Source organism: Oryctolagus cuniculus, chromosome 1 (genome assembly GCF_051225735.1).
Source record: "Oryctolagus cuniculus isolate XC-2025 breed Fujian yellow rabbit chromosome 1, ASM5122573v1, whole genome shotgun sequence".
Taxonomy (NCBI): Eukaryota; Metazoa; Chordata; class Mammalia; order Lagomorpha; family Leporidae; genus Oryctolagus; species Oryctolagus cuniculus.
Window position 1 is genome coordinate 218588427 of NC_142867.1, and position 27231 is coordinate 218615657.

General features: G+C 45.7%; 1 long non-coding RNA gene across 1 annotated transcript in view; it reads left to right on the top strand.

The window, feature by feature from the left end:
- LOC127493231 (uncharacterized) overlaps window positions 1-27231 on the top strand; it is a 287450-nt gene that overhangs the window by 136758 nt on the left and 123461 nt on the right. The window lies entirely within an intron of this gene.

Genomic DNA, 27231 nt, shown 5'->3' on the forward strand with positions numbered 1-27231 from the left:
GGGAAATGGGAAATGGAAATCACGTTTGCATCAGTACTTTGCCCGGTGCTACCAAGCCCTCTGTCTTGTTGAGCCTCAAGGGAGCTCATTCCCACTGTGCAGAAGGGAATATTACACTTCTTGCAGGTGAAGGCATTTGCCCTAGGTCTTCTAGGAATGAAGACTTAGCAGCTAGGGAGGTGACTTCTTTCTTCTAAACCATGGTCTGGCGTTCTGGGTGCTATAACGCCACTTGCCTGAGAAGAGGAAGTGAGTTTCCAGCCTGTGTTAAGCCATTATGTAAGCAGAGAGTGTGAGGTCATGGTTAGAGGTGACTGCCTGTGGAGGGAGAATGTTGACTCCTGCTCTCTAATTATGGCAGGGTTAATTGTGCACCGGGGAGAAGCCTCGCCAGTGTTGGCCGTGCTTAGGGTTCACCACCTATGAAAAAGAGTAACTTTTATTGGAGACTTTGTGCTGGGCATCATAGTATGAAACCTAAAGGTATCAACAAAATTACTTGTCTCTGAGATAACTTTTTCTTTAGAAAGGCAAAAGGGGGAGGCTGGATGGGGGCGAGGGGAGAGAGCGAGAGAGCGCGCAAGCTTCCATCTGGTGGTTTACTCCCCAAATGTCCACAATAGTCAAGAGCCAGGACTCCATCCAGGTGTCCCAAATGGGTGGCAGGGATCTAAGTTCCTGAGCCATCAGCTGCTGCCTAGCAGGATGCATTAGCAGGAAGCTGTATTGGAAGCAGATCAGGAGGGACTGACTTGAGTGCACATGTGGATATGGGAATGCAGGTGTCTCAAGTGGAAGTTTAAGCACTGCCTTTTGCGACAGCAATGTTCTTAGACCCATTTTACAGTTAAGGAAATTGAAGCACAGGAAGTGGTAGAGCTAGGATTGTGACTCAGGCAGAGTGACTCCAGAGCTCCCTGACATCACACTCACTGTGCTGCTGGTCACTGCAGGTGCACAGGGACCTGCACCTGGAATGCTCAGGAGGAGGAGGTGCCCTCTCATGGGGTTGTGGCAAAGGCTTCCTGGAGAAAGAGGTGATGTTGGGGCTAAGCCTGTGAGCCTCAGGAGGGGCGATGCCAGAGGGAATTAGAGGACCCTGCGGAAAGGTACAGAAATAGGAAAACTGAGCAAATGGCCTGTGGTGCATTAGACCAGCAGATCTGGGAGCGCAGGTACTAAGTCATACTCATCCCCCATAGCTGTTGCTCCTGACATCATAATGGTCATGTTACAGACTTGCCATAGACATCTACTGAAATAAGCACCAATATTTCAGCTGAGGATGGTTTTCATGTCCTCTGGTCACCTATTCTTGGTTTAACAAATCTGTTACAAATCCAGGCTTTGAGACTAAACTAATCTTTCCTGTTGCAACTGAACATTGTCTTTTAATGATTGCTCACCCATGGGAGTGCATTTGGGTTATTCTATATTTGAGTGATTGTGAATCAAATTGCTGTGAGTATTCATATATATATATATATATATATATATATATATATATATATTTGGCAAACAGTTTCTCTGGCATAAATGCCCAGTAATGCAATTGCTGGGTCACATGGTAATGTGCATTTTTTAGGTAAGTGCCATACTCCTGTCCCGATGGGCTGTACCGTTTTACTTTCCATCAGCAATGGCGGAAAGATCCAACATCCTCTCTGCTGCATTCAGGGTTAGCACTAATTTTTTTTTCTTTTAGCCATTCTGATAGGTGTGTGGCTAATAGCTCACTGTGGTTTTAATTTGTATTTGTCTGGTGGCTAATAAAGTTGGTGAAATAGACATTGTTTTTTTTTGGCCAGCACCTGGTGCTTGCTTTTTGATTTTCAGTGTGTGTAAAGGCAAAATGTGAATGGTTTCCAGGGAAGTGAGGAGGCACTGCACCTGAATGCCTACTATGTGCAAGCTAGTGTCTATGCACTGGGAATAAAGCAGTGAGGAGAACAGACAAAAATCTCTGCTCCTGTAGAGCTGCTAATGAGGTCTGCTTGGCCGTAGACCCTGGTTGATGCCTAAAATTGCAGATAGCACTGAACCCTGGACATACTACGTTTTTTCTTCTCTCTCTCAAAGACTGATTTATTTGGAAGATAGGGTGAGAGAGAGAGAGAGAGAGAGATCTGCCATCAGCTGGTTCACTCCCCAAATGACTGCAATGGCCAGGATTGGATTGGACCAGGCTGAAGCCAGGAGCCAGAAACTCCATCCAGGTCTCCCACATGGGTGGCAAGGGGCCCAAGCACTTGGGCCATCTTCTGCTTTTCCAGGTTCATTAGCAGGGAGCTGGATTGGAAATGGAGCATCTGGAACTGGAACTGGCACCCATACGGATGCCAGCATTGTAGGAATGGCTTAATCTGCTGCAATATAACAACATCCCCTGTTTTTTCATACATATTCTATATCTATGGCAAAATTTAATTTGTAAAATAGGCATAGTGAGATTTTAATAAAATTATTATCGCAAAATACTATACAACGATACACCTAGCATCACTACTCTTGTACTCTGGGGTTATTATTAAATAAAATACAGGTTGCATGAACACAAGTACTGTGATACTGCAAGTGTGATAAATGAGATGGCTGCTAAGCAATTGATGGGCAGGTGTCATTTACAGCATGAATGAGTTATTCAAAGGATGAGTAATGCCAGGTCGGAAGGGGCAGGATGATTTGAGAGTTCACTGTGCTGCTCAGAATGACACATGACTTAATTCTTATACATTATTTCTGGAATTTTCCAGCTCATACTTACAGCCCATGGTTGGCCTTAGGTAACTAAAACTGCAGGGAGGGGAGATTGCTGTATTCTACTTGGGGAAGATGGGTAGCAAATAAAATAGTAAGTTGCTGCTGCTGCATTAGGTAGCCTTAAGAGATTTAGAAAAAAATAAAAAGCAGAGAAAGGAGAGAAGAAATGATCTTAACTGCAATTTAAAATAGGGTGGACAGAAAAGGCCTCATTTGTAGGGGCCCTGGAAGAAGGGGTTCCTGACTTCACCAGGTGTGCATTGTGAGCTCAGAGGGCATGGGAGACCTGAATGGGGGCAATGTGGAGGGGAGTGGGGGCAGTAGGGTCAGAGTGACTGTTGGGGAGCCTGACCGGACAGCCCTCCTGGGTTTGGGTGGAATTTGACTTCTGCTTCAGTGAGGTGGGCATGGCAGGGACTTTGGTGCAGGGCAGAAGTGGAGGCAGATTCCAATTTCACTTTGGAAAACTCGTCCCGGTTGCTGTGTTGACAAGTTGAAGGGAGGAACGTGGAATCTGGGAGCTGCCACAGAGAGGACCTCCGTGGACCCAGCAGGGGTGGGCGGTGGCTGTGAGGAGGAGCAGTGAACTCTGGACCGGTTGTGGAAGAAAATAAATGTAAGTTCTTATACTGAGCTGGGTGTGGAGTGAGAGGAGAGAGAGAGGGAGGGGTCTGCGGCTTATGGTTCGAACCTTGTAAGGAATGGGAGACTTTTAGTGGACACCAGGCTGGAGTGCTCAGAAAGACAGGTGCCCTTTAAGGAGAATGTATTTATTTTAAAAATATTTACTTATTTATTTGAGTGACAGAGAGAGGGATTGAGTGAGAGAGAAAGAGGGAGGGTAGGGAGAGAGATTGAGATTGGAAGAAATCTTTGATCTGCTGGGTCACTCCCCAAATGGCTGCAATAGTCAGGTCTGGGCCAGGCTGAAGCCAGGAGCCTGGAACAGCATCTGTGTCTCCCACATCAGTGGCAGGGGTCCAAGTACATGGGCCTTCTGCTGCTGCCTTCTCAGATGTATTAGCAGTGAGCTAGGTAGGGAGCAGAGTAGTTGGGACTCAAACCAGCATTCCAATATGGGATCTGCATGCCCCTAACTCACTGCACTGTAATACCTACCCCTTTAAGGGGACATTTGGATAAGCAAGTGCAGGTGACTTGTTGGATGGTGAGCCTGGGCTCCCAGGGAGAGGCCTCTGTGGCAACATTAATTGGAGGGTCATGTTTACTGTAGCACCTATCACCCAGCTAGCGCAATATGGAGGCTCCTCAAGTGCTACATCTAAAAGCCTTGAGGCCTAGCTTTAGAGAAAAGCATGAAGTGGAACGACCTGGAGTTGCCAAGCTCTGACCATCTTTGACCTACATGGGCATTGATTTTTTTAATTTATTTTTTATTTAGTAAATATAAATTTCCAAAGTACAGTTAATGGATTACAATGGCTCCCACCCCCCATAATTTCCCGCCCACTCACACCCCTCCCATCTCCCGCTCCCTCTCCCATTCCATTCACATCAAGATTCATTTTCAATTTTCTTTATATACAGAAGATCAGTTTAGCATATATTAAGTAAAGATTTCATCAGTTTGCACCCACACAGAAACACAAAGTGTAAAATACTGTTTCAGTACTAGTTATAGCATTACTTCACATTGGACAACACACTAAGGACAGATCCCACATGAGAAGTAAGTACACAGTGACTCCTGTTGTTGACTTAACAATTTGACACTCTTGTTTATGGCGTCAGTAATCTCCCTAGGCTCTAGTCATGAGTTGCCAAGTCTATGGAAGCCTTTTGAGTTTGCCGACTTTGATCTTATTCCGACAGGGTCATAGTGAAAGTGGAAGTTCTCTCCTCCCTTCAGAGAAAGGTACCTCCTTCTTGATGGCCCCGTTCTCTCCACTGGGGTCTCTCTCGCAGAGGTCTTTCATTTAGGTCTTCTTTTTTTTTTCAGAGTGTCTTGGCTTTCCATGCCTAAAATACTCTCATGGGCTCTTCAGCCATATCCGAATGATGGGCATTGATTTTATATGAGTCACCTGAATGAGGCACTACATAGGCCTTCTGTTACAGAACACTGGGCTCCTGGGAGGTTCTGTATCACCCCTAAGAGTCAAGGCTGGAGGCCGGCGCGGCGGCTCACTAGGCTAATCCTCTGCCTGCAGAGCCGGCACACCGGGTTCTAGTCCCGGTTGGGACGCTGGATTCTGTCCTGGTTGCCCCTCTTCCAGTCCAGCTCTCTGCTGAGGCCCGGGAGTGCAGTGGAGGATGGCCCAAGTGCTTGGGCCCTGCACCTGCATGGGAGACCAGGAGAAGCACGTGGCTCCTGGCTTCAGATCAGCATGGTGCGTCGGCTACGGCAGCCATTGGAGGGTGAACCAACGGTAAAGGAAGACCTTTCTCTCTGTCTCTCTCCTTCACTATCTACTCTGCCTGTCAAAAAAAAAAAAAAAAAAAAAGTCAAGGATGGGAATCCTTCTAGATCACCCCTAAGAGAGAGTCAAGTATGGAAATCTTCCTGGCATACACAGATGGATCAGTAGGGTGGCTGGCCTTTTGCCTCAGCTCTTACTGCCAAATTTTATGTATATATATATTTTTTTTTCTTTTTTTTTTTTCCAGTGTTTAAAGCTATTCTGGGTTATGGACTGGTGTTGTTGTTGTTACCTGTGTGGAATCCAGGAGGATGAGTGAGGCCAATAAGTGGAAGATTCTGAAAGGCAGTTTCAGCTCAATTTTAAGACTATGCTGATGTTACCCAAAGGTAAATCATGCTGCTTGCAGAGGTGAAAGCCCTCTGTTTCGGGGTAAGGACTGGAACCGAACAGCTACTTAGTGGGGAATGTTTTAGAGGAAATGCAATGATAAGAGAGGTGACCGGGGTTGTTGTCTCTGACAGTTCTTGATCTCACGCAGACAGGATGACTGGAAGTCATTTCCGCTGCTCAGGTCTCATTCTCTCCATCTGTAAGATGGGGCCAGGTTGTTGAACTTAGTGATTGTGGAGGCCACTTCTGGCAGGAACTTTTTCAGGGTCTCTGAGTCTTCTTTTTGCCCACTGGTTGTTGCACTGTCCTGTCTGCACACTTTGCTGACATCCCTGCTGAGTAACCCTTTTTCCAGACTCTGCAATTGCGATTTTTCCACAATGTGCAGTGAGGGATTAGCAGGGGAAGCTGGGATGGGTCAGCAGACTTTTTTTGTGTTGCTTCCCAAATTGGGAATTTCAGCGATTGCTCCCTGATCTCTAAGCCTGCTTTGATTTGTGCAATACCCACAGCCCTTCTGAGAGAGTGCTCATCCGGGGCACAGCTCCACCTTCCTGGAATGCCCCTGACAGCTTCCAGGCTGCCCCTATCTGCTTCTCTTGGGAAATGAGCTATTTAATAAAATAATTTTTTTAATGGCTGACCCACTGCTCTTTTAGTGACAACAGAAGGAAAAAATGCAACCACTTTGAATGGAAGCCTTCTGCCATGTAGCTTAAACCTCTAACACATTTTTTTTCAGGTTAGAAAATCAGTATTTTTTACTTTAGAAAATGAACAAACACCAAAGGGAACATTATCTTTTGGGTCCTCTACAGCCGTCAAATCACACGAAGAACCCTGTTGTTCCTGGGCTGCATTTGTCTTGAACATGAGGCCTGAAGATAGATTTCTCCTTTTCTTTCCTAATAACTCTTTCTACTTTGCTTAAATCTAGCTGCCCTTTGGGTGGATCAACACTCTCAAGCAGGCTGGAGTCAGGCATTCCATACCTAGGCAAGTGCCCAGTACATGTTCTTGTACTTGTTTGGCAGGAGATATGTACAAGGAGCGAGTTCTTCACTGTGGCACCTGTCCTGTTTGCACAGCCCAGAGGAACACGATTCATGTCCTTAGGAGGGGACAAGAGCCACACCGTGGGGCATTGGGTAGTCACCTAAATGAAAACAATAACACTCCTCGGCACACAGGAGTCTTGACACAATGGTATTAAGAGAAAAAAGTAAATTCCCAGAGAGGACATACATAGCCAAGCTTGCATAAAATTAAGAATAACACAGGTGTGCAAGCACACATGCACACACACATACGTGAGTGCATGTAGATACAAGTTTAAAAGGCAAACAAACCACCCAGCCTGATGGCAAAGTGGGTTAAGCCACCCCTTGTGATGCCAGCATCCCATAAGCGTGCTGGTTCGAGTCTTGACTGCTGCACTTCTTTTTTTAATTTTTAAAATTTATTTATTTATTTTTAAGGATTTATTTACTTATTTGAAAGAGTTACAGAGAAAGGAGAGACAGAGAGAAAGAGAGAGAGGTCTTCCATCTGCTGGTTTATTCCCCAATTGGCCGCAACAGCCGGAACTGTGCTGATCGGAAGCCAGGAATCAAGAGCTTCTTCCGGGTCTCCCACGTGAGTGCAGGGGCCCAAGGACTTGGGCATCTTCTGCTGCTTTCCCAGGCTATAGCAGAGAGCTGGATCGGAAGTGGAGCAGCCAGGTTTTGAACTGGCACCCATATGGCGCTTCAGGCCAGGGTTTTAACCTGCTGCGCCACAGCGCCGGCCCCTGCTGCACTTCTGATCCAGCTCCCTGCTAATGTGCCTGGGAATGCAGCAGAGAATGGCCCAAATGCTTGGGCCCCTGCACCTATGTGGAAGACCTGGTAGAAGCTCCAGGCTCCTGGCTACTTGCTTAAGACTGGCCCAGCTCTGGCCATTGCAACCATCTGGGGAGTGAATCAATGGGTGGAAGACTTCTCTCTGCGTAACTATCTTTCAAATACATAAAATAAACCTTTAAAAAAAGGAAAGCAAAGCACTTATAGGAGCAGGACTTGGTATGATAGAAACCTGAGCCAGGAGAGTTGGGAGGGGGTTGGCAAGACCTTTCATATGGTATCAGATGATGCACCTCGAGGTCTTGGCTTCCTTTCCATACCATAAATCACAGGTCCTTATAGCATCATAACAACTGCCTGACTCATTGAATAGCAAGTAGTCTGAGCACAGACCTTGATAACAGTGTGACATGATCAAACGGTGGAGACAGTTCCTGCTCTGTACATCTGAAATCCCAAAACAGAAAAGAAATGAGTCACTGGGGGTGTGTGTGGTCCTAATAGACTTTTCTGTAACTCATGTGTATAAGTGTCAGGACACAGATTTCAGGGTATGTACTTTGGCTTCATAGAGGAGTTTTTTTTTTTTTTTTCTTCTTAGCTCTTGTCTCTGATCCAGACAGAGGCCTGTTGCCAGATATGGGAGGTCTTGCAGAGCCTCACCCCATTGTTAAAGCTAACATGTGTTCTCTTCAAAGGGCCTGCAGTAGGATTTTGTAATTATTGACCATTTGGCCTTGTTCAGGATACAGGATGAGACTTGTGTCTAAGCAGATAGCAAATGGTTGGGAGAAGGGTGCCCCAGCGGGCAGAGGACTGGCAGGGATTTAGGAGTGAGGAGTGGGCAGCAGAGGGGTACAGGGATGTGCTAGGAAGTGAGAGTATCCGCCAGTTGTGAGCAAGCAAGGTGGAGCCTGCAGAGTCTCAGCCAAGCAACCAGCGTTTCACTGGACTCCTTTTCACTTCTCTGGCCTGCATCTTTCATTCCTCAAGTACCTACTCAACAGCCCAAACTCTACCAGACATGGAGATACCACAACTGGATATGACCCAGGTCTGAAATTGCAGGTCATTATCATGATCATTATTTGTGGCCATAGCCCTCCTTTTCAGCACGGATAGTATTGGCTCTTGGGGCTAAACTGAGCTGGGTGGATCTTGCTGTTAAGGAACAAAGGGCTAAGATATAGACTGCATTCACAGTGGCAGCCCTGGTTAAAGTTATAACTTCCTCTCTGAGTTATGTCCAACCCATACTTCAGTTGTATTGTCACGGTTTATTTACACAGTTCTCAAGGGCCTAGAAACCATGTTTATTTCATTGCCAAGTCACCAACATTCAGGACACAGTGTGGATGCTAAATGAACATTTTGGAGAACACTGTGTGTTGCATCATCTTTTTTTTTTTTTTTTTTTTTTTTGACAGGCAGAGTGGATAGTGAGAGAGAGAAACAGGCCTTCCTTTTGCCGTTGGTACATCCTCCAATGGCCGCCACGGCTGGCGCGCCACAGCTGGTGCGCTGCGGCCGGCGCACCACGCTGATCCGAAGGCAGGAGCCAGGTGCTTCTCCTGGTCTCCCATGGGGTGCAGGGCCCAAGCACTTGGGCCATCCTCCACTGCCTTCCCGGGCCACAGCAGAGAGCTGGCCTGGAAGAGGGGCAACCGTGACAGAATCCGGCGCCCCGACCAGGACTAGAACCCGGTGTGCAGGTGCTGCTAGGTGGAGGATTAGCCTAGTGAGCCGCAATGCTGGCCATGTTGCATCTTCTGGTTGGTACCCCCAGTAAGTGGGGAACCTCAAAACAGGGACAGATTATTACTGGTTGAGGGGGTGATCCAGAAGTGTTCAGAGAGTAGGTGATAGCTTAGCTTGGGCTTTGAAGTGGAGTTCACAGATGGAGATGGGTTAGTGGGGATGGAAGAAAGGGTATGGTGGTGGGCGGTGATATGGGAATATTTGTAGTAACAACAGAAATTTCATGCCTACTGGGTCATCAGAGCAGACACTGGCTGAAAATGAATATTACCACTCCCATGCCTACTCATCGCGGGTCATCCCAGAAGGCTGGAGTTGGAGTGGTACAGAATTAGAATGAGAATGAATGTTTGTGCATCACAACCGTTATTCAAGCTCTGCATCAAGAGTTGTCTGTACGTGACATTTCTTTTATTTAAAAATTATATATATATATATTTATTTGAAAAGGAGAGAGAGAATATGAATATGAATATCTTATAGCTGCTGGTTCATGCCCCAAATGCTTACAATAGCTAGGGTTGGGCCAGGGGCTTGCAACTCCATTCAAGTCTCCCATGTGGGTATAAGAGACCCTTTCCCTTCTGTCTCCCAGGGTGTGCATTAATAGGAAGCTGAGACTGGAATAGAAGCAGGGACTCAAACCTAGGCGCTGAGATGTGGGCTGTGTACCTCCCAAGTGCTGTCTTAACCACTGAGCTAAACACCCACCCCTACATGCTTTTTCTTGATTCTCACACAACCCTGGCAAGCAGGAACTGTTACTCCAATTTTGAAGAGTAGGAAACAGACCCAGAATGGTGATGCTGTTTTCTCAGAATGACCCAACAACTGAACAATAGAGGTGATGCTGAGGTTGAACCCATGTTCCTGGGCCTGTACATTGTTCCTTCTGTAGGGTGTGGCCAATGGGGGTCAGGGTGAAGGCCAGAGCGAGGGCCAATAGTGAGCAAGACTGAAATGGGAGTCGTCTGCAACCTTGGGGAGATGAAGTTACAGCAAAGGGCTGGGCAGCTCCTTAGGAAGGGTTGAATGAAGAACTCTATTGGGGCATCTGTGTCCGGGGACATTCTATTTGGAATCTGTAAGCCTCCACCCATCACCCTGGAGAAAGTTCACTGAGTTCACATCTTTGCTGTGGTCCTTCCAGGGAATGTTTCTGAAACCAGACACAGCCCAGGCTCTCAGAAGGCAAAGTGCTGCCTTGGAGCCAGGTAGAGAGAGTAATTTTGGAATTTAAAGGAGAGAGTTTGAATGCTAGTTTTCAGTCATTGGTCAGAGATAAGCAATATCTGATTCAGAGGGACACTCCACCTTGAGGATGAAAAATAAGTGATTAAGTAAAGGAACAAACAAAAAAGAATCAGAAATCAAAGACATGCTGAACAAGTAAATGGTTTTAGCACCAGCTATGGTGCAACAGAAACCCAAGGACTGATGCTCTCCGCAAGAGCATCTGAGTGGTGTATTGATGGAAACAAGGTCTGAGGGTACATCAGAGAGTTCATGCAGGAACGGAATTAAAAGACAAGTCTGTTTTGGTGCAACAATTTTTGAAAACAATGCCTATTTTTTCACACTATGCATTTCCACAAATTTTTTGAAAACCCCTTGTATTAGAGGGAGAGATGGAGGGAAAGTAGGAAAGAGAAGAAATGATGCGCAGTAACAGAGAGACCATGGGGGAGGCAGAAGGCACTAAAGACAAAAGAAACACACAATGACAGAGAGAGTGAGGGAGGGAGGGAGGGATGGAGGGATGGTGGGAGGAAGGGAGGGAGGGAGGGAGCACGTGGTCCGAGGACAAGTGGAAACCAGGAGGTGGCAGAGACAGGAATAGAGACAAAGGAGGGTTGGGGGATGAGGACAGAGATACCAAATGCATAGCTGTGTTTAATGGAGAAAACACACAGGAACTTCCTGAGAAGGACTGCATGCTAGGACTTCCAGCATCTGTGGCAGGATAGATTCTTTGGCTTGGTTGAGGTATTGGATGATCCTAAATCGCTATATTTTCTTATCCAATGTAATCCATTGTGCTGCTATAGCAAAATAGCTTACACTGGGTCATTTAGAAACAAGAGGCATTTGTTGGGCATGGTTCTGGAAGCTGGGGAGTCTAGGATCAAAGCAGCAGCATCTTCAGTGTCCAGTGAGAGCTTTCCTCCTGCTTTAAAGATGACACTCTCTTGCTAACCTCATACAGTGGAAAGGTTACACCAGCTCATTCAGGCCTCCTTTTATAAGGACACCAATCCCACTCATGAGGGCCTGATTCTTACGACCTAATCACCTCCCATAGACTCCAATTCCCACTACTGTTGCATTTGGTATTAGGTCTCAGTGTATCAGTTTTGGAGGGCACAAATGTTTAGACTGAAGCACTCTGACATGTGAAAGCCTCTGAGCCAAAGACTACCTATAGTGTAGACTCTCCATGTCATCACAGCATCTCTGCACTGGACGAAGCCGGAGAGCCACCTGCCACCCTTCTGCCTCAAACTTCTGCTTGCCCTTTTGCAGAGGCACAAGGATTACTTGCTCATGACTCACTCTTAGAACTTTCTTTTTTAGGCTGAGCTACTGCTCTGTGACTTCCACAAGGAAGCAAATCAACCATTGTTTTTCCTCATGGTTCTTCATGTCATGGATGATGTTGCTCCTAGTATGCCTTCTGTTCTTCAGGACAATATTCTGTGATTCCTTCCCTGATGTAACCAAGCAGGAGAGGCTAGGTTATGCCCTAGGAACAAGTGATCTCAAGATCTCAGGAGCTCTAAGAAACAGAAGCTCATTTCTTGTTCATACTATTTGCTCATTTCAGGCCAGAACAACTTTGCTCCAATTCATTTTCACTCTAGAACCCAGACTGCCTTTATCTGAAACATTGCTGAGTATGGGGGTTGAAGGAAAGGAGAATATGGATTTTCATACCTTGGTTCTGAAAGTTTGCACCAGAAGTGACACACATTACCTTCTTTCACATTATGTTGGCTAGAGCCTTATGCCCACGAGGTAGGGAAGGGAAATCTTCACTGAGGAAGGGGAGGGGATATTTGTAAACAACAATAAAGTCTACCATAAGTTGCTTCTCCCACCCCATATTATCTAGCTGTCCACTGAAGCTACTTCCTGCTTGTGGAGGCTCCAAGTTCACTGATGTTCCCCTTGATGTTTGGGAGCTAGGACTGCATGAGAAACTTGGAGGGAAGTGATGCTATGGGGCACCAGGTGATCATGCCCATGATGGTCTTCTCCATCTCAGAGCTCAACCCTATAGCATATTTGTCCTTTGAATTTGTAGAGGCCAAGGAAGGAGAGGAAGCTCACCTTTAATCTCTCTATCTGAGTTTTTTTTTAAGATTTTACTTATTGGCTGGCACCGCTGCTCACTAGGCTAATCCTCTGCCTGCGGTGCCAGTACTCTGGGTTCTAGTCCTGGTTAGGGTGCCGGATTCTGTCCCGGTTGCTCCTCTTCCAGTCCAGCTCTCTGCTGTGGCTGGGAAAAGCAGTGGAGGATGGCCCAAGTACTTGGGCCCTGCACCGGCATGGGAGACCAGGAGGAAGCACCTGGCTCCTTGCTTTGGATAGGTGCAGCGCGCTGGCCATAGCGGCCATTTGGAGAGTGAACCAATGGAAGGAAGACCTTTCTCTCTCTGTCTCTCTCTCTCTCACTGTCTAACTCTGCCTGTCAAAAAAAAAAGATTTTATTTATTAATTGAAAGGCAGAGTTACAGGGAGGAAGAGAGGGAGGGAGGGAAGAAGGGATGGAGGAAGGGAAGGAAGGAGGGGGAAAGAGAGAGAGAGAGACAGACAGACAGACAGACAGACATTCCATCTGCTGGTTTATTTCCCAAATGGCTGCAATGGGCTGGGCTGGCCCAAAGTCAGGGGAGTTAGGAGCTTCTTCCTGGTCTCCCACATGGGTGGCAGGGACCCAAGCACTTGGGCCGTCTTCTACTGCTTTCCCAGGTGCATTAGCGGGAGCTAGATTAGAAGTGGAGCAGCTGGGCTTGAAAGGGTGCCCATTGGGATGTCGGCACTGAAGGCGGCAGCTTTACATGGTATGCCATAGCTCCAGCCCCTCTGCCTGAGTTTTACCCAGTCTTTCTCCTTTAAAGGCTTTAAAACCATCTCATCTTTTAGTGCTTAGGATCTGGAAGCAATTGGCTCATAAGGAGCCCCAGGATGGAAAAATGGCCTACCTACCTTTCCTGAAGAGTGAGTGAGTGAGAAGTAAGCCTTTACTATACTAATTGTCTGAAATTCTCAGAATTTGTCATTTTTAGACTAGCTAGTGTTAGTCTCATGCAGCTATTGGTACCAGTAGTGAGGTGCTTCATAATAAAAATATGAAATATATGATATTAGCTTAGAGATCGGTGACAGATGATGGGAAATGAAATTGGAGCTGAGAAACATGGAGGTTGGGTTATGTGGTGGTAAGGTATTTGTAAAGTGATTTAGAAGTCAGACCTGCTCCTTGAACTTGTCATGCCAGGGAAGGAGGTAGAAAACAGAGTGGGGGTAGCATGGCTGTATTTGACAAGGTTTTACAAGTATTACACAAGGTCAAGACATTATTCAATGAATTTCAAGCAGAAATTAAGAAGAATAAGGGAATGCAGGGCCTTTGGAATTGACATGGGAGACTACTTCTAGACATCCAATAAGAGATAGCATTTAACAAGGAGTTAAGTGGCAAACGCCCAGTACAATCTCCTATCTGGAAAAGTGACTCTGGATAAAGATCAGATTGAAAGTGAGGTCTCCTTATTGACTTTTCCATCTAGCATCAAGGTAGCTGCTAGAAGACTAAGAAAGAGCAAGAGAGCAAGAGTAAGAACGCGAAATAGAGAGGATCTAGGAGATGAAAATGCAAAGGAAAAGGCGATTTTAGAGCTATAATAAAAAAAGTTGCCTGTGGAAAACATATCAGGGGTCTATTAAGTTATTGAGTGAAATGTAGTGCCAAAGACGCCATGAGCCTGGGCTTAATAATTGTTTAGCTTTAAAGCCACCTTGGGATGCCAATCTTTCATGAACACAAGGTGGATTAAGAAAACTATGAAGGGAGGATATTATAGCGTAGCTAGTTAAATCTGCTGCTTCTGATGCCTGCCTCCCATATTGGAGTGCCGGTTCAAGTCCTGGCTACTCTGCTTCTAATCCAGCTTTCTGCTAATGCACCTTGGGAGGCAGCAGATCATGACTCAAGTGCTTCGGCACCTGCCAGCCATGTGGGAGATGCAGATGGAGTTCCTGGCTCCTAGCTTCAACCTGGCCCAGCCTTCACTGTGTGAGCACTTGGAGAATAAAATAGTAGATTGAAGACCTCTCTCTTTCTCTTTCTCTTTCTCTGTCAGAGAGAAAAAAAAAACTATGCAAACTCCAAGGAGGGAAAAATTTCCATTTCTCACTCCAGTGAAGCCCCCTCAAGGGCTGCACCCAGGAGTTGTGAGCTTCCTGGAGAAGATTTCACAGCCTGCACCCTGAGCTGGAGCCTTCATGACCTCTGTCCAGCAGCACTTCAGACTGCTCTGAATCTGGGACTTTTGTGTGTTTCCCCTTCTTTACGCAGCTGTGTTGATCGTAGCTATCCCGTCCCTGTTCACCGTTGTACCTTGTTTGTGTGGGATGTGCAATGGGGAGGAGGGGTTGTTGGGGACAAGGGTATAGGAAACATCCTCACGGATCGCAGGTCTGTGGTAGTGATTCTCAGCTGTGACTCCAGCATCATTTAGTTCTAGCAGTCACAGCTGAAGGTGGCAGTAATATTGACATTGAGCATGCAGAGGCCATGGATCCTGGGAGGCATCCTATAATGCACAGGGCAGCCCCTAACCCTCCAAAAGGATAACCCAGTCTAAAATGCCAGCATTTCCATGGATGGGGAATCTCTGGTCTAGGGAATAAAAGGTGCAGCATCCAGCTTAATAGGAAGATGTCAGGAACTCACCAGGAATTCATACAGGCTGGAGCTGAGTTGGAGGCTTCTTCCTTCATTTATCAAGACAATATATGTGCAGGGGAAATCGTGTGTGTGTGTGTGTGTGTGTGTGTGTGGATGAGCATACAGGAGTCAGGATAATTAATGCTAGTGTCTGCATAGACAATGTCTGCAAATCTAAGCGTCTTACATGATAAAGGTCCATTTTTCACCACATGTCAGGAAAAATCTGTTTTTCTCCTGGTCAATGGATTTTTTTTTCCTTTTTCTTAGGGACATCATGATCCTGGAAATGGGTTGATTCTCTCCATTGCTTTGGCTACCAGGCATCTCATGGAAACAATTGGTCCTTGCTGTTTAGTGATGTGGCCTGTCTCTTCTTGGCTATTGTGACCCTCATTCCCCCATTGCTCCAGTTGCTTCTCCTCCCTTCCTGCTGTTGTATTGCACATGTCTGTGTCTGGTGGTTTCAAATGCCTTTGGGATGAGATGAGCTGTAAACCACGTGAGAACACCAAGAGCGTTCTTGGTGGTGCATGGCTTCTGTGGAAGAGAAATCAGGGACCCAGGCAGCACCCCTTTCCTTCTTTCAAAAGGAAGGTGGAGCTTTGATTCTGGGCTTGAAGATTTACTGAATCGAAACTGCTTGGGCTTGGGGTCTTCAAACAGCCTTCCTTTTTCCATTCCACAGTTTTAGTTACTCTTTCCAAGTCGCTATTTTAGTAACCCAGAGTCCCATCAGCTTGAGCAGAGAGAGAGGAACAAGGCTAGAAAACCCTTTCTCCTTTTTGGGGAATCACTTCATGCAAATATCTTTGTCTAATAAGGGAACTGCCCTGAGGTCAGCCCTCTGCCCCTTCCTGAGAGGCAGCCTTCAGAGCTGGGATTCTAACTTTTGCTTTTGTGTTTCCTAATACGAAACAAGCAAAAAAGTCAGGAGACTAGCCACAAACTTGCTGTGTGACTTCAGGCTATTTATACCCCTCTCTGGTCTCCAGAAACTTCCCAGGCTATGGTTCTTGCCTGTGTACCAAGGAAATGGTCTATGCCAGCAAAATGAGTTTTCTGATAACTTTGGCAAGTGAGATTTTAGCAACACCCAAACCGTAGGGTCAGAAGTTGATGCTGCTTCCTATAAATGTGGAGGAAACCATGGGTTTGGGGGCCCAGACCAGTGTCTTGCCAGTGAAGTCCTGAGAGATGGGGCAGAGTATGAGCCCTGGAACCCCACTGCTGGCTTCAATGCATTGCTCAGTGTATAACCTTGGGCAAACCATGGAGGCTCCCTACACCTCCATGTCCTTGGCCACAGCAGGATAGAGCCGTGTGCTGTGCAGAGTGTCATATGACGCTCATAAAGGACTGGGTATGTTGTGAGTCTCCTGTGAATTACAGATCACTACCTTTAATTGACTCAAACCCGGCTGGCTGGGTTAGGGTGTGGCTACTACAGGAACTGAGCCAGGATGGCTTCACCCAGCACTCTTGAAGGTCATTGTTCCCTTCGTAAGAGATCGGAAACCATCGCCCCAGCCACTCTCTCAGGATGGGGTGGCAGGATGGTAAGAAGGCCCAGAAACATCTTCCTAGCTGAGCTCCAAGTTGGCCAAATCTCAATCCTCGGTGTACTTTTCCCTTCCATGCACTTGCTCCCCCGCCCCTTTCCCTTTCCCTTTCCGAGTTTCCATTTTCTCTTGTGTGAAAAGAGGCAGTTAGATTAGATCATCTTCAACTGAATTGATTTCGATCCCATCCCAATTTGGATGTTTTGTATTCGATGAAAGCAGATTCTCACTCTTTTTTTTTTAATTTTTTTTAAAGATTTATTTATTACTTTATTTGAAAGTCAGAGTTACGCAGAGAGAGAAGGAGAGGCAGAGGGAGAGGGGAGAGAGAGAGGTTTTCCATTTGTTGGTTCACTCCCCAACTGGCCACAGTAGCCAGATCTGTGCCGATCCGAAGCCAGGAGCCAGGAGCCTCTTTCATGTCTCCCACGTGGGTGCAGGGGCCCAAAGACTTGGGCCATCTTTTACTGCTTTACCAGGCCATAGCAGAGAGCTGGATTGGAAGTGGAGCAGCTGGGACTCGAACTGGCGCCTATATGGGATACTGGCACCGTAGGCAGTGGCTTTACCCGCTACGCCACACCTGCTATGGCCCCAGAGATTCTCACTCTTGACATTACAACATTTTAGGTCAGGTAATTCCTGAATTCTCTTGCTCTGGGAGCAGAACAGCATCCTTGGTCTCTGTTCAGTAGATCCCAGTAGCACTCCTTCCCCAAGCTGTGACAGCCAAAGATGTCTCCAGGCATTGCCCAGTGACCCCTGGGAGGCAAAATTACCCTGATTGAGAGTCATGACTGAAGAGTACCTAAACTAGACAACACTAGGCACTTAGTCAAGTACTTTTTTATGCGAGCCACGGTGCTGAGACTTTTCCACACCCTATTCTTTGGGTTTTAAATTTTTATTTATTTATTTGAGAGGCAGAGAACCATCCAAGGATTTACTCCTCAGATGCCCCAGATGCTAGGAGCCAAGAACTGGATTTATGTTTTTTTTGTTGATGGCAAGAATCCAAATACTTGATCCTTCACCTACTGCTTCCCAGGGTCTTCATTAGCAGGGTGTTGGAGTCACAAGTGCAGCCAGTTCTTGAACCCAGGCATTCCAATATGGGACACAGGCATCTCAAGTGGTGTCAACCTCTGGGCCAAATGCCTGCTCTATGATCTAACCTTAGTCCTTCCAACACTCGTGTGTAGTGGGCATTTTTATCCTCTGTTTTGCCAGTGAGGGCAATGAACTGTTAATAATTGTTAAAGCTGGATTTATATGAGTTCACGATCCCCACTTCAGAGCCTGTGTGCTTCACCACTTGGAAAATTTAAAATACAGAAGGTAGACTTTTGAGGTGCAAGGCAATACGGTTGGTCTAGTAAGGATCTGGGGCCAGGGAGACCTGATTTGAAATCTCAGTTCCGTGGTGGTGAGCTCATCTCCTTATCCATGCTGAACTCCATTTCTGCCATTAGTTAGTTGGGGGTGATGCCTGTCATGCAGGTTGTTCGAGGATAGAATGAAGCAGAGGTATAGTTGATGCGGCAAGTCTTTCTCTAGCTAAATTATGTGTTTGACAACAATAAAATATACTTGTGGACATTGCTTTCATTCCTTCCCTGCGGCCCTGGGAGTGGTGTCAGTGTCCTGGGGTGGATGAAAACCTCATGCCAGAGTGTATCACCTCATTCCTGCTCTTAGCCTCTCTTGAGTATCAGTCTATCTTCTGGGCTCCAGGCCAGCTGGGCGGTGATCTGTTGGAAAGGTTATTCTCAGTACAATCAGAACTGGAAGGGTCACATTCCTACCAAACTACAATCACCGTAGGTCTCCTTTTCCCATGATCACTTGAATGGTACCAAGCCAGGACTCTGGGAGTCATTGTTGATGTCTCCCAATCCCTCACTTCCCAAAACCTAGCAGTAACTGGGCAGTGTCTGTTGTACTTGCTAAGTGTCTCGTGTACTTCTCTGTGTCTCTCATCCTGACTGCCCTTTCCCTGGTCCAAGTTAGGCTTTCTAAAAATATCTTTATTTTTAAAAATTTTGAGATAGAGTGTATATGTGCATGAGAGAGACAGTGCCTGCATGAGAGAGACAGAGAGCGAGAGAGAGTGAGAGAGAGCTTGTTTACTTTCCAAATGTCTCCAAACATCAGAGCTGGGCCAGGCTGAAGCTTGGAGCCTGAAACTCAATCCAGTTCTCTCAATGAGTGTCAGGATACAGCAACTCGCGTCATCCCCTGCTGCCTTCCAGGGTGTGCTTTAATGGGGAGCTGGAATCATGAGCAGAGCCAGGACTCCAGCCCAGGCACTCTGATATGGGCTGTTGTCATTTCAACCAGCAGGCTGACCACTGGGCAAGATGCCCACTCCTCACCTGACTTTCTAACTAGTCTGCCTGCTCCACTCTTGCTCTCCCCATCCATCCAGCTGTGCATCTGGAATGATCATTCTCAGCTGTGAACATGACCTTGTTCCCAGGATAAAGTCCAGCTCTTTAATTGGCACACAAAGCTCTTGTCCTTCTGGTTCCATTTTCTCTTCATCCTCGTCAGTGGCCACTTTCTCCTTCCTTTTCTCAGTTTCAGCCATCAAGGATGATTTACAGTCTCTTGAAGGCACTTGCGTGTGTCTTTAGCCGTGTGAATATGCTTTTGCTTGGCCTAGCACACTTCTCTGCCACTTTGGCTTTGGCCTAGGTAACTCCTTTCAGCCTCAGCTTAAACTCCACTTCCCTCCTGGAGCCTTCCTGATCCCTAAACCTGAGCCAAACATCTCCTCAAATCCTCCTCACCTCATATTTTCTGCTCTGTATTGCAACCAGCTGAGCTGTCTGTGTTCCCTGCTAGGCTGAGAATTTGTTTTGAGAGCAGCAAAAGTGCCTTTTCCTATGGTTCCTAGTGCCCAGCATAGGCATCGTTACAATAGATGTTTGTTGCTCAAGTGAATGATAGCTGGCTTTGCATGATTTAGTTGTGAAGAGGAGGGAGGAGAGCAAGACAGTGAATGGTAGCCTCTGACAAATGAGCAATCCAAGACCAGTCCAGTCCTGAAACTGCTTCAAGGTTCCCTCTTCCCATCTTTAACTCCCCAGGAGTTCAACAGAAAGATTATCCCATTCCACAGAAATGTGACTCAAAGTAGTTTTATTTTTGCGCTATTAACAGAGATAAGAAACCAATTTTACCAATGATAAGGAGGCTGTGTTCTTATTGTGTGGTCTAAATGTTGGGTGAGGAGAGTCAAATTACCTGGAAGTGTATGACCTATGATTTGTTCTTAGTTTGGCTGCTACCATGTTTATTAATAAGTCTCTCTGGTGAGGTAACCTGAAAAACCAGATGAACTTTAGGTATGCTTTCAAGCGGGATTTCTCAACCTTGACATTTAGGCAGGTAATTCTTTGTTAGGGGGAGCTATTCTGGGCAATGTAGGATGTTTGGGCAGCCTCCCTGGCTTCCACCTGCTGGATGCCAGAAGTGCCCACTGCACTCCAAATGTGACACCCTCAGATCCCTCCAGATATTGCTAGGTGATATCTGTGGGGGCCACGTCAGTCCTTGCTGAAGACTTTGTCCCAGAGAAATTCAGCACTTACGTGATAGAGCTTAAGAAGCACTGGGTAAGAGGTAGGTTTGAAGTTCATTGCCAACTCTGCCATTTAGTGAAGTTTTTAAAAGATATCTCTGAATTTGACTTTGGGCAAAAAACTTGATGCCTCCCCCCCCCCCCCCTTCCTGGATTGCATCCTTCTCATCTTAAATAATAGAATAATGTAAGTCCAGAATGTTGTGTATATTTTGAGTTTACTTTTTGTTCCAGGGGGTGATCTGGGGAATGGGTGAACTCAGACCTCGAGTTGAGGAATCTAGAGCATGGAAACGTGGCTGGTTGGTGAGACCCGTGTCCCTGCTTGCTCTGCATGGTGTCTCCACAGCCTGCCTCTGCTCTGCCCTGGGCTTCTCAGGCTGCCCCAGGAGGTCTCTGTCTCATTCAATCGCTTGTTAGCTGCCCTCTTTTCCCAGTAGCTTTGATGGACAGATTTGGAAACTGCTTAGCAACAGTGGATTAGTAGAGGGAACTGAGCCTCAGAAAAGGGAAGAGACTTTGCTGAGGTCACATAGTGAGTTAGCTTAAGACCCTTTACTGATTCGTGTTTCTTGATTTCACTCCACTCTGATAACCCACTCTCACATCTGCTGAACTCGTGGTGGAACTCTGCTTTATAGACTTTTCCTATTTTTTATTTTTTAAATTTCATCGAAATGGACAGGTCGTTGGTTTTATACTTTCTGCCCACTGGTGATAGTCATCTAATGTAAAAGTAGGACTGTAGAACGTTAGTCATAAATGATTGCTTTCCGAGTGAAATGTTTGGCTTCTAATTGAGCTTTAATGCAATTAAATGAAACCGATGGGCCCAAAGCTAAGTTTCGAGAGACTTTTAGAGCAATCAGATCCTTTTGGGAAATTCCCGCATTTCTGGAGGCCCTCTAATCTACCATCATGTAGGTTCTTCACTGGAGTTTTTCTTTTCATGTGATTCAGAGGAAAGAATCTGGGCTTTAGACATAGGCTCAACTTCCAACTCTTAGCTTTCATAACTCTGTGAATTTTCATGAAGAGAATGCCATTTTTGAAAGGTTATTGTGGGCCAGTTGCATTACCTATATTATTTTATTCTTGCAGTATTGGAAAAAGTTTTGGTAATTTATAGGTCAGAAAACTGAGTTGTAGAGAGTTTAAGCTACTTAAAGCCAGAAACAGCAGTGGCAGAACCAGGAGTCCAACTCAAGGAAATGTGGTTCCAGGTTATAAATGGGATTTTCAACAAATGATTATGTTATGTTATGTTATGTTATGTTATGTTATGTTATAACTCCTCTGGACTTCAGTTTCTTAGTATGCAGCTAGGATAGTAATACTTGCATAGCACCTGGCACCTACTAAGTGTCTAATAGGTGCTTAGTCTTCCATTCCTTAGCATAGCTTGCTCAAGTTCCCTTCATGTCAGTTATGACTTCTTAAGTACCCACTTAGTGTAGGCAAATTGCTAAGCAAACTTTCAAAAACTAAGCAACGTCAATATTATTTTTCTCAATTTCCCACTGAAGAAATTGAGGCACATAGAGATTAAAAAAGCTGCTGGTGTTGATCTAGTGAGGACATGGCAGAGTCGAGATTTGTACTCATGTCTGGCTGGCTCGAGGCTGTGCTCAGCTCTCTAGGTGCTCAAAACTCCATGTGAGTTCAGAAAATCTCAGATGCTTTATGTCATCCCCCTTTGCATCTTTACAAACTACAATAAACCAAAATTTTCATCTTGCTGGGTAGACCTCTTCCTGTGTGGGAGGCTGGTGCCTGGAGGGCCATCTGCGTTCTTTGGAGCCTTGAGGATGCCAGAGTCAATTCTTAATTCTCCCTGTTGAGTTGGTAATTTAGACGCACATCTTGCCCCATGTGGCTTCAGGGACTCCAGACTAATCTTCAGCCAAGCCACAGTGAGATCTAATTAAAGCTGTTCATGATCTACCCTAAAGCTCCTGGCCAATCTTATTTCCCATCTTACCCTTTCCTCCTCCAGTCCTCTGGGACTTATAACTTTCTGGACCTGAGTCCTTCAACCAGCCAGACCCCTGCCTTTGTGCTTGGTGTTTGCCAACCTGATCCCATCTGGTCAGCCCAGTGCAAACACGTCTTCAGAGCTGTGCCTGTCAGTGTGGGGAAGTTGGGCAGGGTCATTGTCACATTTTCCTTTTTTTTGTTTTTGACAGACAGAGTGGACAGTGACAGAGAGAGAGAGAGACAGAGAGAAAGGTCTTTCCCCCAAAGGCCGCTGTGGCTGGCGCGCTGTGGCTGGCGCACCACGCTGATCCAAAGCCAGGAGCCAGGTGCTTCCTCCTGGCCTCCCATGTGGGTGCAGGGCCCAAGCACTTGGGCCATCCTCCACTGCCCTCCCGGGCCTCAGCAGAGAGCTGGACTGGAAGAGGAGCAACCAGGACAGAATCCAGCACCCCAACCGGGACTAGAACCCAGAGTGCTGGCGCCGCAGGTGGAGGATTAGCCTATTGAGCCGCGGCGCCGGCCCCTTTTCTTTTCTTTTTCTTTTTTTTTTTTTTTTTAAAGATAATTTTATTTATGTGAGAAGCAGAGTTAAAATTAGAGAGAGAGAGAGAGAGAGAGAGAGAGATCTTTCATCTGCTGGTTCACTCCCCAGTGGTTGCAATGGCTGGAGCTGGGCCATTCTGAAGCCAGGAGTCAGGAGCTTCTTCCCATCTTCCATGTGGGTGCAGGGTCAGCACTTGGGCCACCTTCTACTGTTTTCCCAGGCCATTAGTAGGGAGCTGGATCAGACATGGAGCAGTCAGGACTTGAACAGGCGCCCATCTGGGCTGCTGGTGTGGCAGGTGCAGGCTAAATCTACTATACCACAGCACTGACCCCAACACCACATTTTTCACACCAAGGTGGTGATGCTGTTGGCCAATTTTCTATCTCCCTAGCTTTCAGTACCTGACATAGTACCCCAAATCAAGCATGCTTGGTAATTCCTGGTGAAAAACCAAGGAACTGTAAAAAAATAGTAAAGGGAAATATCACAAGGGGTAGGCATTTGGCACAATGGTTAAGATGCTGCTTATGATGCCTCATCTCATATCATAATGCCTGAGTTCAAGTCCTGGCTCTGCTCCTGATTCCAGTTTCCTGCTGATACAAACCCTGGAAAGCAGCAGATGGTGGCTCAAGTACTTGAATCTCTGCCACCACTGAGGGAGACCTAGATGGGGATTTTCACTTTTTGGTGAACTGGAGGTCAAGTTAAGGAGGTCATGTGCACAAAAGCACTTTGTACCCATGGGCTTGATCAAGCAGGTGTTCAGCAAATCATGAAATCGTGCATTGCTCTTCTCTGGCTTGATCTCTTGTGGCCTTTGTGCTATATTTCTTTGAGCCAATTAATGCTTTTTACCATGGTAGTGATTACCTGAGTGTGTGCATATGTTCTCTTGTGACTTTGAGAAGAGAGGGCTCATAACATAAAAGACTGAATTTCCAGAATACCTCGTATGGACATGATTAATAAGTAGTTGTCACATTCATGGATGAGTGAACAACCTTTGGGAGACAGGAGGACTCTATTCTGTTCCAAATAGAAATGTGTAAGAAGCAGATTGTGAGGGCGGAGAGTGTGTCTGTCTCAGCCATGGCTGTGTCCTCATCACTTCATGTAGTGACAGGTGGCAACCAGTGTTCCATAAAAACCTACTGGATTTATGAATATGGACTTCAGTGATATTGAACTTATTAGAATGCATAATGTCCCCAGTCACAGAGCTGCTATCGAGGGGGAGTCAGCAGCCTCCCCCCATCCCGATCCCCCTCATTTCCTGATGCTCCATCCCCTCCCCTGCCTGCCTTCTCCCACCTCTGCCTTCCGCAGGTTTTGTCCACTATCCAGAACCTCCACTCTTTTGACCCCTTTGCTGATGCACGTAAGGGTGATGACCTGCCTCCTGCTGATACTGCGGATTATATCCATGTAAGAATTCAACAGGGAAATGGCAGGAAGATCCTTACTAGGTCCAAGGTATTGCTGATGAATACAATAAAAAGAAACTAGTGAAGGCATTTAAGAAGAAATTTGCCTGTAATGGTACTGTGACTGAGCCTCCAGCCTAGGGAGATGTCATTCAGCTACAGGTGACTGGAGCAAGCACATATGCCAGTTCCTGGTAGAGATTGGACTGGCTAAGGACCATCCTCTGAAGATCCACGGGTTTTAAGTGCTTGTGGCTCATTGAAGCTTAAGTGAAGCTTAAGTGAGGATTTCCTTGCAGTGAGTAGACTTGCCCTTCTCTCCCTTGTCATGAATTTAAAAAACTCACAGCTTGTATAATGTAATCATTTCGGGTCCACTTTTAGCTTAGATTAGTGTGACCTCTTCATGCAATAAACTGAAAAAAGCCTTGCCAAAGAAAATGCATAGATATCACTTGACTGATATCCACTTAGTCTCATAAAGAGAAACTGAAGCCAGAGAAGAGGAAAGAATGTCTAGGTTCACAGAGGGACTCAGCAGCCAGTATTTAGGCTACCTGGTTTATAAGACTCTATAATCTGGAACCACATAGTATGTGGTCAACAAGGCTTACTTGGCACAGCCAGTTGGAGCTGATTCTAGCCTCTTCTCTTGCTTCTCAGTGTTTGACAGGAACTGAATTGACCAGAGGATTGGAGGAGCTAAAGTGTTCAAGGAGATTAAGCCTAGTAATCAGTCATGTTTGGATTCTGTTTGGGATGAGGCTCCATTCATCCCTAAATCATGCTTTGTGGTTTGGGAAGAGATGGGACCTATTTTTACTTGACTTGACTTTTAGTCATGTGCAGCTCTAAAGTTAGAGTCCCTCCACCTAGCTATAAAAACGTTGTGCTAAGCCAGCTAGATATGTCTTCCTTGGCAGCATTCTCCTGGGAATCAGCATCTTATTGTATAAAGCATCAAGATGCATTGTGTGGCCCAAAACAGTAGCTGGAGCCAACTTCTCTTTTGATTCCTGATTTTATTCTCTGTGTTCATGGCTGCTTTGAAAATTAGCCTTTACTGTGACTTATAGGTAACAATCTGAGTGGCATCCAGGCACTGTTGTGGTGGAGAAATGGCACAGAGGTTAGTAGTTGTATGACTTTGGATGAGCATATCATTAAGGCTTAAAGTAGAAAGCTAAGATTTTCAGAATGTATTTGTGTTCATGAGAGGGTAGAAAGGTGAAAAATATTGGGGCCAGGGGATTGTGAGAAAGTATTTATAAATAATGAATTTATCAAACTAGTTCATACTTGACCTTGTATAGTTGTATGAGCTTGGATAAGTCATTTCTATAAGAACCAGACACTGATTTATGCTTTCTGGAGGATAGAGTATACTGTAGTACTTGTCTTCACAGCTCTGGGAGAAGTGGACAGGAAAATTAAAGATGTGGAATGATGACTGCTCAGATATGGGGGTGTATAAAATTCTGTGGGAACTCAAGAGGGAGAAGGAATTGGATATAATTAAAAAGATATAATTAAAGATATAATTAAAAAGAAGATGCTATTTGAGATGGATTTAAGGGATGAAGGGACCCTAACTAGATAGAGAAGGAGGGATGGTGTGGATCAAGTGATACTGTTAACCAAGGGAGGAATTGCTTATACAATCTTGGAGGCAGGAGTAGCATGGTGTTGTGAGGTAGGGTATTGTGTTTTGGCATATCCAGAGCATAAGTTGAATGGAGAAGAGATTGAGGGGGAAAGGAAGACTAAGAGCATAAAGACTCACGCTCAATAGGACTTTTGTACCTGGGGGCAGTGATCATCATGGAAAGACTGCAGGTATGGCAGGAACGTGATCACATTTGCCTGTCAAGATAATAATTCTGGCTGTACTGTGGAGGATGAATTGGAGGAGAGAGGCTGGAGGCAGGGCCACTAGGGGAAGGTAGTTGCCCTTGTCCAGATGAGAGATGATAAAACCAAGGATCAAGGAGATGTAATGGGCAGATAGATAAAAAAAAAAAAAAGAGATGTGATCATCTCAGCCTCAAATTCCCTATCAATACATTTTAAAATCTCTGAACTGAAGTTTCTGTGAGGGCCCCCAAGAGTAAACTGGAGTATGCTCTGGAATATGGGATACCCTGGAAAATGAATGCCTCACAAGGAATTCTATTTTGTAGGCTCCCTGTAATTTTAGTGACTGTATATTTGGTGGTGTTGGTGTTGGTGTTGTAGGGGCAGTGGGAGTGTTCCAATCTTTGTAACATACCTGATAAAGGGTAAAGAAATTCATGTTGGAACTTGAAGGATGATTTCTGAGACTAGGCATATTTGAATGCTGGCAAAATACTTTCAAGAGTTACAAGAGGTTTGGAAACTTCTATGGCTTGAATGTTGGTGTCCCTTCCAATATTCAAGTATTGAAACTTGATGTCCAATGTGATAGTATTGAGAGGTGTGGCCTTTAAAGTTGTTGGCCATGAGGACTTCTCCCTTGTGAATGGGATAAAGGTCTTAAAGAGGCTCTCAAAGCTTTCAACCCCTCTTTCTGCCTTCTGCCAGGATGTGGCAACAAGGTACCATCTTGGAAGCAGAGAGCAGCCTCATCAGACAAATGAACCTGGTGGTGTCTTGGCCTTGGATTTCCAAGCCTATAGACTGAAAAATGAATTTATGTTCCTTATAGATTGCCCGGGGTCACATATTTTGTGTAATGGTATAAAATGTCTAAGATAGAAGCCAACTTGTTGGGTGCTCTCAACACCTCAACAATATGCTTGCTAAGCAGTTTCCCTGACACTGCCTGAACCTTGTCTGTAATATGAAGACATTCTCCTTCTGGATAGCCTGTGCATTGTGGGCAAATTTAAACACTGAAGAGCAACCTGTCTGTCCCGTTTCTACGCAACCATGGCTGGAGAAAGGAATGTTTTGAAAGAGATTGTCTTAAGAATCTTTGCACGAGTATATTTGATGAATGAAGGTATTACAAAAGCAAGCCACTGCCTTGATTGAAATTGATTTTCATTTTTTCCTCATTTGAGGC